The sequence below is a fragment of the Procambarus clarkii genome, chromosome 23 (assembly GCF_040958095.1).
Source record: "Procambarus clarkii isolate CNS0578487 chromosome 23, FALCON_Pclarkii_2.0, whole genome shotgun sequence".
Lineage (NCBI taxonomy): Eukaryota > Metazoa > Arthropoda > Malacostraca > Decapoda > Cambaridae > Procambarus > Procambarus clarkii.
In genome coordinates this window covers 29,010,341-29,024,156 of record NC_091172.1, presented here as the reverse complement: position 1 = coordinate 29,024,156, position 13,816 = coordinate 29,010,341, and the positions used below count along the sequence as shown (strand labels likewise).

General features: G+C 43.2%; 1 protein-coding gene across 2 annotated transcripts in view; it reads right to left on the bottom strand.

Annotated features, from left to right (window-relative positions):
* The window catches only part of LOC123763980 (extracellular serine/threonine protein CG31145), a 204,188-nt gene extending 190,578 nt beyond the window's left edge, over nucleotides 1-13,610 (bottom strand). For both annotated transcript variants that reach the window (XM_069330042.1, XM_045751370.2), the window contains exon 1: nucleotides 13,324-13,610. The gene's annotated coding sequence lies outside the window, so the exon portion shown is untranslated. The remainder of the gene's footprint in view (nucleotides 1-13,323) is intronic.
* Between the last annotated feature and the right edge of the window lie 206 nt (nucleotides 13,611-13,816).

Genomic DNA, 13,816 nt, shown 5'->3' with positions numbered 1-13,816 from the left:
GGAATACCAAATGAAGGTAAAATTAACTTCACATTTTTATTGAATACACAGTATACAGTTTACAGTTGTATATATAGTATACAGTTTTGGACCGGTTACCGTGATGTCCTCTTATTACCAAAGTTGTCAGATTTTCATAACTAAGAATTAACAATGGTATTTAGTTATTCAGACACACACACACACACACACACACACACACACACACACACACACACACACACACACACACACACACACACACACACACACACACACACACACACTCACACACACACACACTAAATCAGCTTCACGGTTCACCGTAATTCGCAGTGTGTGGAAGCGTCTGGGACGTGATCCCCAGCGATTTACACTGTGGCTGCATGATGGCCATTTTCACCCGAGGATTTATGATAATGACTTTAACGGTAGGATTTATTACTGTGTACACTGGCTGCCGGATTTATGCCCACGTGTCCGCCAAGACTAATGACGTCACGATTCATTCAACGACTTGCAACGGAAATAAAATATGGATAGACTTCAGCGGTCAGAGTGTAACTGGTGTTTTCTGATAGTTATGGCCACAACGATTATGAATATGTAAGCTACGCCCGGCCCGGCCTGGCCCGGCTCGTCCCGTCCCGCCAAGACTACGCCCGGCCCGGCCCGGCCCGTCCCGCCAAGACTACGCTCGGCCCGGCCCGGCCCGGCCCGCTAAGACAAGGCTAGGTGTCCGACTATAGGGTTAAATCCCTCTAAGAATATTATACTTTAAAAAAAAGCCTCTTTTGAAAGTCATTTTAATCCAATTATTTAAAACTCCTTCAGTTAAACGTCACCTGTTACAAGCCTATTATTAAGGCTTGTGGCTCTAAACCATCGCGACGCAGACTCAAGTTCCTGGGCCCTGGACTCTTTAAGTTGCCCCCACTGCGTCTAAGTTTGTATTGACACGGCGATAAAACAGAAGCCTCTGGGATATCGTGAACTTAAGACAGTGAGCAAGTTTCTGTACCGCTGCTGACTGGCGTTGTTAGATGTGACATCTTCAAGTTGTTTCTAATGTCTTTGTGGCTCATTTGGGTACTCAGTTTCCACCTGTGTCCCCTTGTTCGTGTTCCACCCGTGCAAAAGAATTCGTCTTTGTCCACCCTGTCAATTCCCCTGATAATTTTGTAGGTGGTTATTTTATAGGTAGTTATCATGTCTCCCCTCACTCTTCTGTCTCCCAGGGACGTGAGTTTGAGCTCCTTAAGCCTTTCCTCGCAGCTCATATCTCTCAGTTCGCTCATATTGAAACTTCCCCTCAAGCAGTCTTCATCGACCTAGCTGCAGCTTTTGATACAGCAAACAGGGAAATCATACTTGAACTTGCTGAGCTAGGAATAAAAGGAAAATTATTGAAATGGATAAAAGGATATTTGTCTAATCGAACAGCATATGTTTTGTTTAATGGTGTTAAAAGCACAGAGAGCAAACACTTTGAACTGGGAACTCCACAAGGAGGGGTCCTCAGCCCCTTGTTGTTCAACGTTCTGATGCATAAACTTATTAAAGATCTTCCAACTAATAATGAAGACACTGTCATTTGTTACGCTGAAGATATATGTTTGCAGGCTGCCACCGAGCCTAGAATGCAAGTTCTGCTCGATGCTTTTGCTACTAGAGCTGAGGAATGTGGCCTCCTTATCTCTGTACAGAAAACTCGTGCCCTCATTCCATGTGGTATTCCACCAGCCAATTATCATATAAATGGGCGAGCACTTGAGAACTGCGAGTCTTACAGATACCTTGGTGTCCCCATTAACGACCCTGGGTACCTTTCTTCTCTCAAGAAGAGACTCTGGGAGAGATTAAAGCCCTTGTGGGTCCTTGTTGGTGTCAATCATGGGCTTAACGTGAGACTTGCTAGAATGTTTTATGTATCATTTATACGCTCTGTGATTGACTACAATGCTCTACATCTCACACTGTATACTGACAAAGAGCTGAAATCTCTTGAAACCTTGCAAAATGAAGCTATGCGTCTCATCCTTGGGGCTCCAAAGTCCACGAGAATAGTTAATATGAGAGCAGAGTTAAAATTACCTACCATAAGTGAAAGAATTTTGTCCATTAGCACAGTTTTCGACGTGAAGGCATTGAGTAGATCTCGGCAACACATGAAGTTTCAAGCTAAACTTTCTAATATGCTACACTCACCTGAGGTCTATAGAAGAAGGGCGAAATCTGATTATGCATTTTGGTTCTACAAGGTAGCCAATTTCATGAAAATCTTAAATATGTACCCAACTTAATGATTAATCAAGCAATTACTCCATGGGATAACTGAGATCTATCAGTTGATTTTGTAAATGCACCCAAGAAAGATAGTGTACACTCTACATTATTAAAACAGATAACACTGAAAAGCATCACTGAAAGTACTCAGAGTATGGGTAACGATGTGTATCAGTGCTATACCGACGGCTCTGTAGAAGAAGGTGGACGATGTACCGGATGTGCATGCAATATATTTGAACAATCTTCTCTCATACATACAGCAATGAAGCGCGTCAATGACTGGGCAAGTACAACTCAAACCGAACTTGCAGGCATATACCTTGCCACTAAATTTTTAAAAGACAAAGGCAGTGGACTTATATACTGTGACTCGCAGAGTGCACTCCTGGCATTGAACGCACATAGTAGTGACACCCAGAAAATAGTCAGTGATATTCGAATGAACGTTTTAACTGCTAAAAAAAACAGATTTGAAATTAAATTCCTATGGATACCATCACATGTTGGCATCTCATGGCATGACACTGTTGATATGCTTGCAAAGACAGCCAGTTGAAAACCAGTGGTAGAAATTGATATGGGTATTTCATTAGCAGTGACAAAGAGAATACTTAAACAAATATCTAATGAAGATCTCACCGACCTAACAAATTCACAAAGACCTGAAAGGTGCAGTATTAAATATTATGATAGATATCGTGAGGAGACATTCACATATGGGACTAATAAAACAAGAACTCGGCAATGTGATGTTATAGTGGCCAGAATTCGCCTGGGATATAGACGTATCTGGCAGCTTTCTCAAAACCCAAATGTCGAGTACACAATGTGTCAACTGTGTGAAAGAGAAAACATGCACTCTCTTGAACATTATATTGTAGAATGTCCCATATTGTCTGACTATCGCCCTCCTGGGCTGAGTTATGCTGAACTCTGTAATTACTATATGAGTACTGGAACACTTGATGATATATTGGACTTGTACCCTAGATTAACCATGTAATGTAACTCTATAACCTGAGCTTGTAAAAGCATCTTAATCACCTTTAGTGGTTAAGTTCTTAATTGCACACTAGTTTCTCTTGTCAGCTATCTCACCCTGTCAGAGTAAAAGAGACAAATATATGTGTATGTATGTGTATATATACATGTATATGTATGTATGTATGTATGTGTGTGTGTGTGTGTGTGTGTGTGTGTGTGTGTGTGTGTGTGTGTGTGTGTGTGTGTATGTGTATGTGTATAAGGTATAAAGCTGATCAGAATTACATTTCACCATTATAAATTCACATTAATGCATTCATAAATCTGAGTATCTATGTATTTACGTATGTAGCTTAGCCTAACATTTTAAAAGCACTACGATCACCTTCTGTGGTTGTTCAATAAATCTCTCAACTGTAAGTTTGACAAATCTTTCACCCTGTCCATGGAGGACAGAAGAAAATGTATATATGCTGGTTAGCATTGTAAATGTGTGGCCACGTCTGCGGTAGAAAATAATAATAATAATAATAATAATAAAAGTTCCGGGACGAGTCTGGTGGTCTACCCTTGAATCCTCTCTAAATTTGTCTTGTGTTTAACTAGGTTGTGTGTGTGTGTGTGTGTGTGTGTGTGTGTGTGTGTGTGTGTGTGTAATTGTGCTTGCGGGGGTTGAGCTCTGGTTCTTTGGTCCCGCCTCCCAACCGTCAATCAACTGATGTACAGATTCCTGAGCCTACTGGGCTCTATCATATCTAGATTTGAAGCTGTGTATGGAGTCAGCTTCCACCACATCACTGCCTAATGCATTCCATTTACTAACTACTCTGACACTGAAACACACACACACACACACACACACACACTGTGTGTGTGTGTGTGTGTGCACACGCGCGTGATGTTATGCCCCCACATACGTTATGGCTGGCGTATGATGTGTTCAAAACTGCATAGTAATATTTTGGCTGATTAGCCTAGTATCACAAATATTATTATATTTATCTATTCTTGTTTCGACAATATACCAGTATAAATTGTGTATTGCCAATGTATGTCTTATATACCTAAGTATATTATCTTTCTGTACCATAAGTATTTGCCATGTATTTGTGGATATATATTAGAAGTGTAGTGAATAGCAGTAGCCTAATGTCATGTAGCTTTGGAAACACACGTATGTCCTAATATTATGGAATGCTACATATTGCTGTATGGGTATTAGGATGTAGAATTTATACATTTAGGTATCTGGTGTATTACTCGCATGTATACTGTGTAATATCCATTTCATTATTGTTCATTGCATTGTCCTCTTGTCATGTTAGTAATTTATAGTCTGGTATTGTGAGATGTATACCACAGAGACAAGGTTTTGTTACTTATTTTGGTATATGATGCTTTACGTTGTATTCATGCATACTTATGTATAACAGCTGACCGGTAACGACTTGAAATCCTCCATTAACCAATTGCGTACCGTCCCAGTCAGTGTTATCATGTCTTGCTAATATGAATTCCCTGTTGCCATAATTATATATATCATGATATAATCTATATACTGAATTACTGCTATGTATTATTATGTAAGGTTGTGTATTATAATCCTTGTTTAGTCATTGTATGAATTAGAAGTTCTTGATTGAGAAATGGTTGTATATAAGCTTGTGATATTCGAAAGATAAGCTGGCTTGTGGATTTGGAAACAGTGTCGCTTGCTTGGCGTCTGAGCGGTCACTACTCTTTGAACTTCCTAGTCGGGCCGGGTTTAGTGGCCTTATTTGTGTTAATTGACTGCTAGGATATTTAATATGTTGCAGTAGTGTACACCATGGATCATTTCTACCGTTGTACATCATTTTATACCAGGTGGTAGGTGCTTTTATATGTCTTATTGAGGTGGATACCCGAGGATCTTAAGTAATGCCATGGTGCTGTGTATGATATTGATTCCTCAACCTCATTTGTTAATGATTGTGACACCATCATCATCATCCTGTGTTGGTATTAGCAGCATAATAGGCGCTAGTGTCCCACTACGCCAGGATAGAGCTTGGTGTCGGCTAGTGCTGAGTGTATGCAGTTTTGAGACCTGTTGATGATCATGCAAAGCTTTAAGAAGCTGGATAAAGAAACAGAATGTGAGTTTTAGAGATTGTATTTTTCTTATGGTGTTATGGTGACTTATGTTATTCCAGTAAACTGGAATATTTTTTGCTAGTCTTTGACTCCCCCTAGATACCTATTGATATAGGTGGCCAGGCTATGTTTTCCAGCGATGGTGATGGTTCACTACCCCATAATATTAAATGGGGCTCATAACGTGTGTGCGCGCGCGCACACGTTCCTGTGAAGATTGAGCTTCAGCTCTTCGATTCCGCCTTTCACCCGCCCAATCAACTGCAGCACTGAATCCCAATCACACATTCTACTCGTGTCATGTCTTCATCTGCAGTTGTTAACCTCTTCCTCCACTACTACTAAAGAGCCTCTCGTGTATTCACTTTAACACTGGAACAAATCTAAGGACCAAATGTATGCGGAACATCTGGCAACGCAAGTTTCCAATTCAGTCCTCCTTCCCTACTGCCCTCCCCTCTTCCTCTCTCAATATCTTCCCTTTCCTCCCTCTTCTATACTCCAGAGAGACAGGGGGGGGGCGGGCCAATGCCGCCTCAAGTGGCCCAGAAGGAACCCCATGGGAGAGAGGGGGGGAGACGTTGAACGATACTGGTTGGGCAGGCTTTGATAGTCGGGGCCCAAGTTGCTAAGTTCATTTGCATATACACGAATGCAGGTACAACTTCATTTCCAAGTCGCTGTTTTATACGGGACCTGCCCCCCCAAGTTCCATCACACACGCACATTTCCACGCACACAGTAAATTCGCACGGTGGCTTGTGTGCGCACATAGCCATGTGTACACACGCACACACTCGAGTAAATAGATCAAATATCACGTTATTATAAATGTCGACGGGACACAGGCTATGAGCCCCCCTCCCCCCCTCCAACAAACAAAACTATACACACCTGTTACCCCCCTCCACCCCCCCCCCCTCAAACATACATACAAGTACATGGTTTGTCAGCGAAACCTTTCCTCAACTTTTAACATATTTAAATTGACATCCATTGAAAATACACACACACACTCCCCCCCTGACACAAGTGTCCACTCTGATGGTTATGTATCTTGGTCTGCCACACCCACTCGTACCGCAACTCTCCCAACATTGAAATTGAAATTGAAATAAGTTTATTGATGTAAAATACACACAAAGGGATGAGATAGCTCAAGCTATTCTCACCCCGTTCAGTACATCGTGTTAATACATAAATATACACACATCACAAACAATAAACATATTACCAAACATTCTGAGAGATAAACATCTACATTTCCTCCTTTACACAAGTAGTATGGTATCAGACGTACACACAACTCGACCAACATGGTGTTGGTTACTTCACGCGGATAATCAGATTTCAATTTGCAACCATGAAAACCCGAATATTCGAATATTCCATATTAGTATTGTCATTCCCTTCATTAATTGCAGTTATGAACATAGTTACAGGACTGTTACGGAAATCCCTTGCTTAGGCAAGGAGCTCCTGGCTATTCCTTTGCCGCCTATTCAGCAATATAACTGCATACTCCGGTGTGAGAAATCAACATCAACAACAACACGTGCTCAGAAGCCGTGTCTAGACAGACACCCCCCTATCCCCCCCCCCCCCCCCCCCCCCCCCCCCCCCCCCCCCCCCCGCTCAAGTACCCGACACACCTGGACACCTAAGGCACTACGGGCTCACCATAGCCCGTGCTACTTGGAACTTTTTGTTCCAGGTAGCGAATCTTTAACAACAACTGGACCCCTGCTGTCTGGAGGCCCAGCTCCACTCGCTGGTCAACTAGCCTAACTGCTTGTTTGAGACTGCCGGCTACAATTACCTGCACATCAGCGCCACCTACAATAAGGCCTGGCCACCTATATAAGCAGGTGGCCAGGCTGCCACCTGCTTATATAGCAGGCCAGACCTTTACGGTCACCACCGCTCACCACCGGCCAGACCTTTATGGGCTATTCATGCCCGTGCCACCATTTGAGTGGCTTAATCTTTTATCAATCATCAGCCAAACCTCACGAGAGACATCTCCCGTCACGCAGGGTGCAGTCACACCTCCACAGATCTCTACTATCATCAATTGATACTAGTAATGGCTCAAAAGGGCCACCACTTACGGGCTATTCATGCCCGTGCCACCTTTTGGGTGGCTTAATCTTTATCAATCAATCAGTCAGACCTGAGAATACTCTCCGTGTGCTCCAAGCTCCAAGATCTACTCTCGCTCACCTGGGAGTCGGTAGACTCGAGCAGCTCTTTTACATAATATTTTGCACCTTTTCTTTGATATTACCGTAACTGTCACATATTTGTTTCTCTAGCATTTTCTTTTGTGCATCGCCAAGTATCATGGGGGGAATTGTATAATTGTTAAAGGGGAATTGTTAGTCATTTTTGTTATAATATATTGTTCATTTTTTCATTCTTTGTACTCTATCCCGCAGCTCTCACACCGTAAAGAGGTCAGAAGCAGTTTTATTTACTTTATATATTTTTTTGTTATTTTTTTTTGTTATTTAATGTGCCCGGCACTTCACCTGCTGGAATAGCTACTGCTCTGTTCTTTCACTTTTTACGCCACAAGACAAAGGCGAACCTTTGAACCTATAGTTACGGGAATTAGTCCAGAGCCTATTAGCATAGGCCTTGTATACGCACAGTAAAATGTCATTATCACCAGTAAAACTGCTCGATATTCGTCTCCACTTTAGAGGTAGAACAGGTTTCTGAAACAGAAGGAATACGTCTAGAGAACATGTAAGGCAGAGTGAAACCGTCTCAAAGTACTAGACACATACCCTGTAGAGGAGAGACGAGAGATAGTATAATGTTTTATACGGAACATACTATTAGATCAGAGCCCAATATACATTATAAAATAACTTGGTAAAAGATATGGTTGTAAAAGCATGATAGACTCGGTGAACCATAGGCACTTAACACTGTAAGAACACTTGGCACTGAACACCGAGGCACTCTCCTCCCTCCAATACATCGCTGCCACCAGACATGGAGATGTTTTCAAGAGGTAATTGGACAAACTCGTGCAACAAGGACCGGATCAACAGGGTTGTAGTGGATATAATCCCCCATTGTCGGGGACAGGAAGTACTTAGGCTTATCGCGGCACCCCTCCCCCCCTCCCAAGGCTAACTACTGGCCTTCCCCGGGATGAAGCCCACAACAGTTGCCTATCTCTGAGGCACCTATTTTACTGCTAGGTGAACAGAATCATTAGATGAATGGAAACGCGCGAAATCGGTTCTGTCCCGCTCGGGGATTGAACCCGGGTCCTCTCGACTATGAACCGAGGATGTAGACGCCTGTGTTACAGGGCCTACTGGCCCACTAAAAGCAGCAACAGTCTTGCCGATCAATTTGTCACCAGACAAACCCCTAGCTCCAGGCCGGGTTTGGGGGAGACAACACTCTAGATACCTACCACAGGTAAAGCCCGGGCATTAACACCGCACCTCCGGCGACCTCAGTCATAATGTAAATGTTTTGGTCCTGGAACATTATCTATGTAAACGAGGAGACAGAGGTCGCTGCAGCACTGGTTACTGGTGTGTTGTGGAGGGAGGGGGGGGGGAGGGGCGCCCCCACTCATCCACAACACGGCACACCTGCAATACAGAACATGTGCAATACGGTACAGTGTAATACGGGATGGATAGACCCTGGTTACCCCCGTACCCTCCCCAGTAGTACATAAACCGAAGAGTATATCTGTATGTCGTCAGATAACATAGACTGATTGGGGGTGTGCCTAAGTTGTAAGAGACATAAGCATTTATAGACCCCTTCTCCCTAATGTGATTTTCATGGACTCAAGTGTGAAATATTTGGTGTTATGCCCCTAGAGTTTTTAGCGATTCTAACATTTTCTGAAATCCAAACAGTTGTTTCAGTGCTTCTTAATAATACCTTTTCTGGGAGAATGGGGGAGATCGAGGGGAGGGATTAAGGGGGACGAGGGGAACAAGAGGGAGATGGTGTGAAGAGTAACCAAAAGAGGAAGAAAGGGGGTAGAAAAAGGGGGAAAAGAGACCTGCATAACCCTTCTATACATGTATAAATGGAAATCTCTTGTGTGTTCGAGGAGGGGGAATGGGGGGATGAGGAGGGTGGTAGGAAAGGGAAGATGAGAGGGGAGAAAGGGAGAGGGCGGGGAAAGGAAAGAGGGGAAGTGAAGATGGGGGTGGAGAGGGAAAATGAAGAGGGGTGGAATAGGGGAGGAAGACAAGCTGTCTAGCTGTAATAGGGAAACAGAGAGGGGTAATAAGTGAGGAGATGGGGGAGAGGGGAAAGAGAAAGGGGGGGAAGATGGAAGAGTAGACGAGAAGGGCAGAGCTTCAGAAAGGGGGGGGGGAAGAGACCTGGGTGCCGCTGGGAACCCCATCTAGTATAATATATAGACATATCAAATATAAAAATAATAGATGGGGGCAACCCGGCCGTGCCCGGGTCTCTCTTCCTCTACCTCTTTCCCTATCCTCCTGTCTTCCCCTATTACCCTCTATGTCTCGTTCCCTCTTCTTCCCCTCCACCTTTCTCCCTTCTCCCTCTGTCTCTCAGAAAATATTATAAAGCACTGAAAAAGTGTAAAAACTGTAAATATAAGCACAGGTAAAGTGCGGGTAAAAGTGCAGGAACTCTATGAAAAACACATTTCTGACTTTTAGACTACATAAAAGTCACAAGGGATCGCGATAGGTGCCGATATTTCTTAAAAGTTGGCACTAGGGCCGACCCCACCCGACCTATGACACCCACATACCTCCCCATGTGTCATCTTGGAAAGTTGGGCGAGGCTAGCAGCAAGTGTCTGGCTTCCTGCCGACAGGCACAAACAGGCCGTCACAGAAATATACTGGATATAGATTATATGATACATTATAAAAATATATATATATATAGTATACAATATATGACTGGAGGCGGTCAAAGTAGTGACCTTCAAGACGCTGACAGTGTCTTTATGGCGCGTTCGTCTCCTCGGGTGTTGTTGCATCACTCCTTGCAACGTTGATTTGTAATACAATCTGTAAAGGTATTATCGAAAAAAATATCTACTTGGAGCGTTGTCATTAGAAAACCTGCATGTTGCACAAGTTAGCAGTCTGGTTGATTATAGTGACCAGGGACAACCTCTTCAGTTGTCACAACTCTAAGCTTGGGTGGACATCAATGGCAGCAGCCTCGTGCGGGGTCAATACTTAGTACCTCGTGCAGGTCAATACCTGGTCAGTACCTCGTGCGGAGTCAATACTTCGACAGTACCTGGTGTGGGAGGTGGGTCCACCTGAAGCTTTTCCTCTATGCTTATGAGCTAAATTTAATATGTAAACCTCTTCTACCTTCTCTTCTAAGATGTTTTCTACCTATTTCCTTATAACTTCACTATGTTGACGTTCATCAAATTCCTCGTCGAATCTGGCCTTAAAAAATTGTGGATGGAGGTGGCTAAATCAACAACCTTCTTCAGAGCATTCCACTAGTTGACTAGGTACTAGTACCTCATATAGAAATTCTAGTACCTCGGAAATAAATAAAAAATAGGAATAGGAAATAAAAAAGTACCTAAAAAAAAATAGTACCTCGGAAATTCTCGTACAGGATACGAGTAATTCCCCTTTTCAATCCTTCGACTCATTTGGGGACTGAACTTTCCTCATGGGGGTCATCAATTTCATTTGGATTGCTGTTGTTGTTTAAGATTTGCTACTTAGAACACAAAGTTCCAAGTAGCACGGGCTATGGTGAGCCCGTAGTTGGATTGCTACACAGTTTCCTCCAATACGAGACTTGGGGAAGAACCTCAGTAAGATTTCAAAGACAAAAACACACTTCTGTGCCGTAACGTAACAACATTGTCTTGATAACAGTTTATTTTAGTTTCTGGTCAATAAACACTTTAAATGGATATCAGGACAAGAAGCTGGGATATCAGGATAAGGAAGCTGGGATATCAGGACAAGGATGCTGGGATATCAAGACAAGAAGCTGGGATATCAGGACAAGGAAGCTGGGATATCAGGACAAGGAAGCTGGGATATCAGGACAAGGAAGCTGGGATATCAGGACAAGGAAGCTGACAGAACGGATGGAAGGAACGGTGCCCGACCAATTAGACCGTCCGGGATTGAACGCAGACCTGCAAGAGGCGAGGCCAACCCTGTAATTTAGATACTTTGAAGCTATACAAAAATGTGACCGTGTCCCACCACGGAGGAAGAATTAAAACAAGAATTTCCTTAAGCACTTCCGTATTTAATAATACATCTACAGAAGGGTGAAGATACCCTTCTGAAGATGTATTATGAAATACGAAAGTACTTAAGGAAATTCCTGTTTCCATTCTTCCCCCGTAACACTCACATTTATCATCACATGTTAATTTTCGTGATTTACACACAATATTTTATATATATTGGCTGGGTATATATTTTTACCTAGGTCAATAGGTAAAATATAGGTTTTTACCTAGGCAAATTTTACTAGCCAGTGCTAAACTTAAATTATAGGTCTACAAACCACGACCATTGTGCAAGGATATATAATCTGGTGCCAGCAGCATAGTCTATATAATCTGGTGCCAGCAGCATTGTCTACGTAATCTGGTGCCAGCAGCATAGTCTACATAATCTGGTGCCAGCAGCATAGTCCACACAACCTGACAGTGGTGCCAGCATTCACATCGTGGCAATCACACAGCCAAACATGGCGAGGAAAGTACATAAATATACACATATACCCCCCCCCCAAAAAAAAAAAAAATACACATCCTCCACAGTACAGTAACCGTACGCCTGGCTACTCCGAAAACAACTAACCTTGTTCACAACTAACCACGTCCTTACGCAACAAACCATGCTTACACACACACACACACATCCGATAGCCATAAACTACTGGGAAAAAAAATGGGTGTTACGCCCCAAGCCTCATCAGATCGCTCGTTAACCCCCCCCCCCCCCCCAATTAGCAACAGCAGTGACTTGAAACAAATTTAAAGCTTTCGAATTGACTAGTCAATCTGTGGAATAATTGTCCTGGTTAGGAGAGAAGCGCTGTTCAAACCACATTAGGCCCAGGTCTTACCTAGCACATGGGGGGGCCAAATTGATTTGTTAAGATGGCACACGAAGGTAGGAAATGTGTGACTGGGAGGAAATACAAGAAATTTGAGTGCTTGACTGCTTTTATTAGTCGCGAGTGAAGCGGTGTCGAGTGCATATATTCTCGGGTGTGGCGTGGGGGAAAAGAGACCGACATCCACACGCAATGTTTGCCCGCAGGGAGTTTTGCGTGTGCGGCAACCCACATACCGGGCGAGGACGATAACAACAACCTTGACTCTGCTCTTGTCTTCTTGGCCTCCACAGCCACCTCTCCCAAACAAGCACACCTTCATATACCCCCTATCTTGACACACACACACACACACACCACAAACACCTCGTCTGCTGCTGCATAAGGGGATGAGGTGGAGGCAAGCAAATCTTGGGCTACAAAAGAGCATTTTAGGTTAAAAAAAATAAAAGAACCCTTCATGCAAACTACATCTCCTATCAAGAAGAAGAAGAAGGTTAAAAACATCAAATTGCAACCTCAAACTCCTTCCTGGTCCTCCACCCCCCATTTACAATGATTATTTGGATAATGTATGACAATGTGCAGTCAACCTTTATGTTGACGTTGTGGTGGTTAATGGCCTTTGGACCGCTGGGTTGACCTCGTGGCATTATCAGTGAAGTAAAAGGCTTCGTTTACATGCTGTTAGGAGCACCACCACCACCACTCCTAAAGTCAGATTCCCTGGAGCTTCGGCTTTCACATCCCTATCTACGTCCCTAATTTAATGCAGGAGTGTTTATTTATATATATACGATATAATACGCAATTCACTTTAATATTACGACAATGTTGGACACGTACCTGGGGGACTGTGGAGTCGTCTCCTGTGACGAGTAACTTTTTTTTTCTCAATAACGAACACTAAATTTTGTTAAATTAGATACGAATGTGCAATAAACACACCCGTAAAAGAGCACAAATCCTGTTCCATCGTACAATTCACCGTTTAAAGACAACTTTTCCCCGTTTACAAAAACGTCTCGACGATTCGAGTTGGCACGAGACGAAACTTAGGAAGAGACCGCGAAGGGAAGAGCGTGCACCCCTACCCACCGTCCACAACACACTGAGCTCCACTACGCACGTTTTCTCCATCTCGGGGCCGACCCGTCTGCACCCCCTTGAGTTGCCTACTGATGTTTTTGTAAGCCGGCGACGCGCTCTCTTTATTCATTAACACATGTAAATAATACCTCACTTATCGCTTGGTGGAATTAATGATAAATAGTGGAAACTATTATTAAGTTCCATTAGCTGTGTGATGAGCTTGTGCACTTGTTGGGTATTTAATACC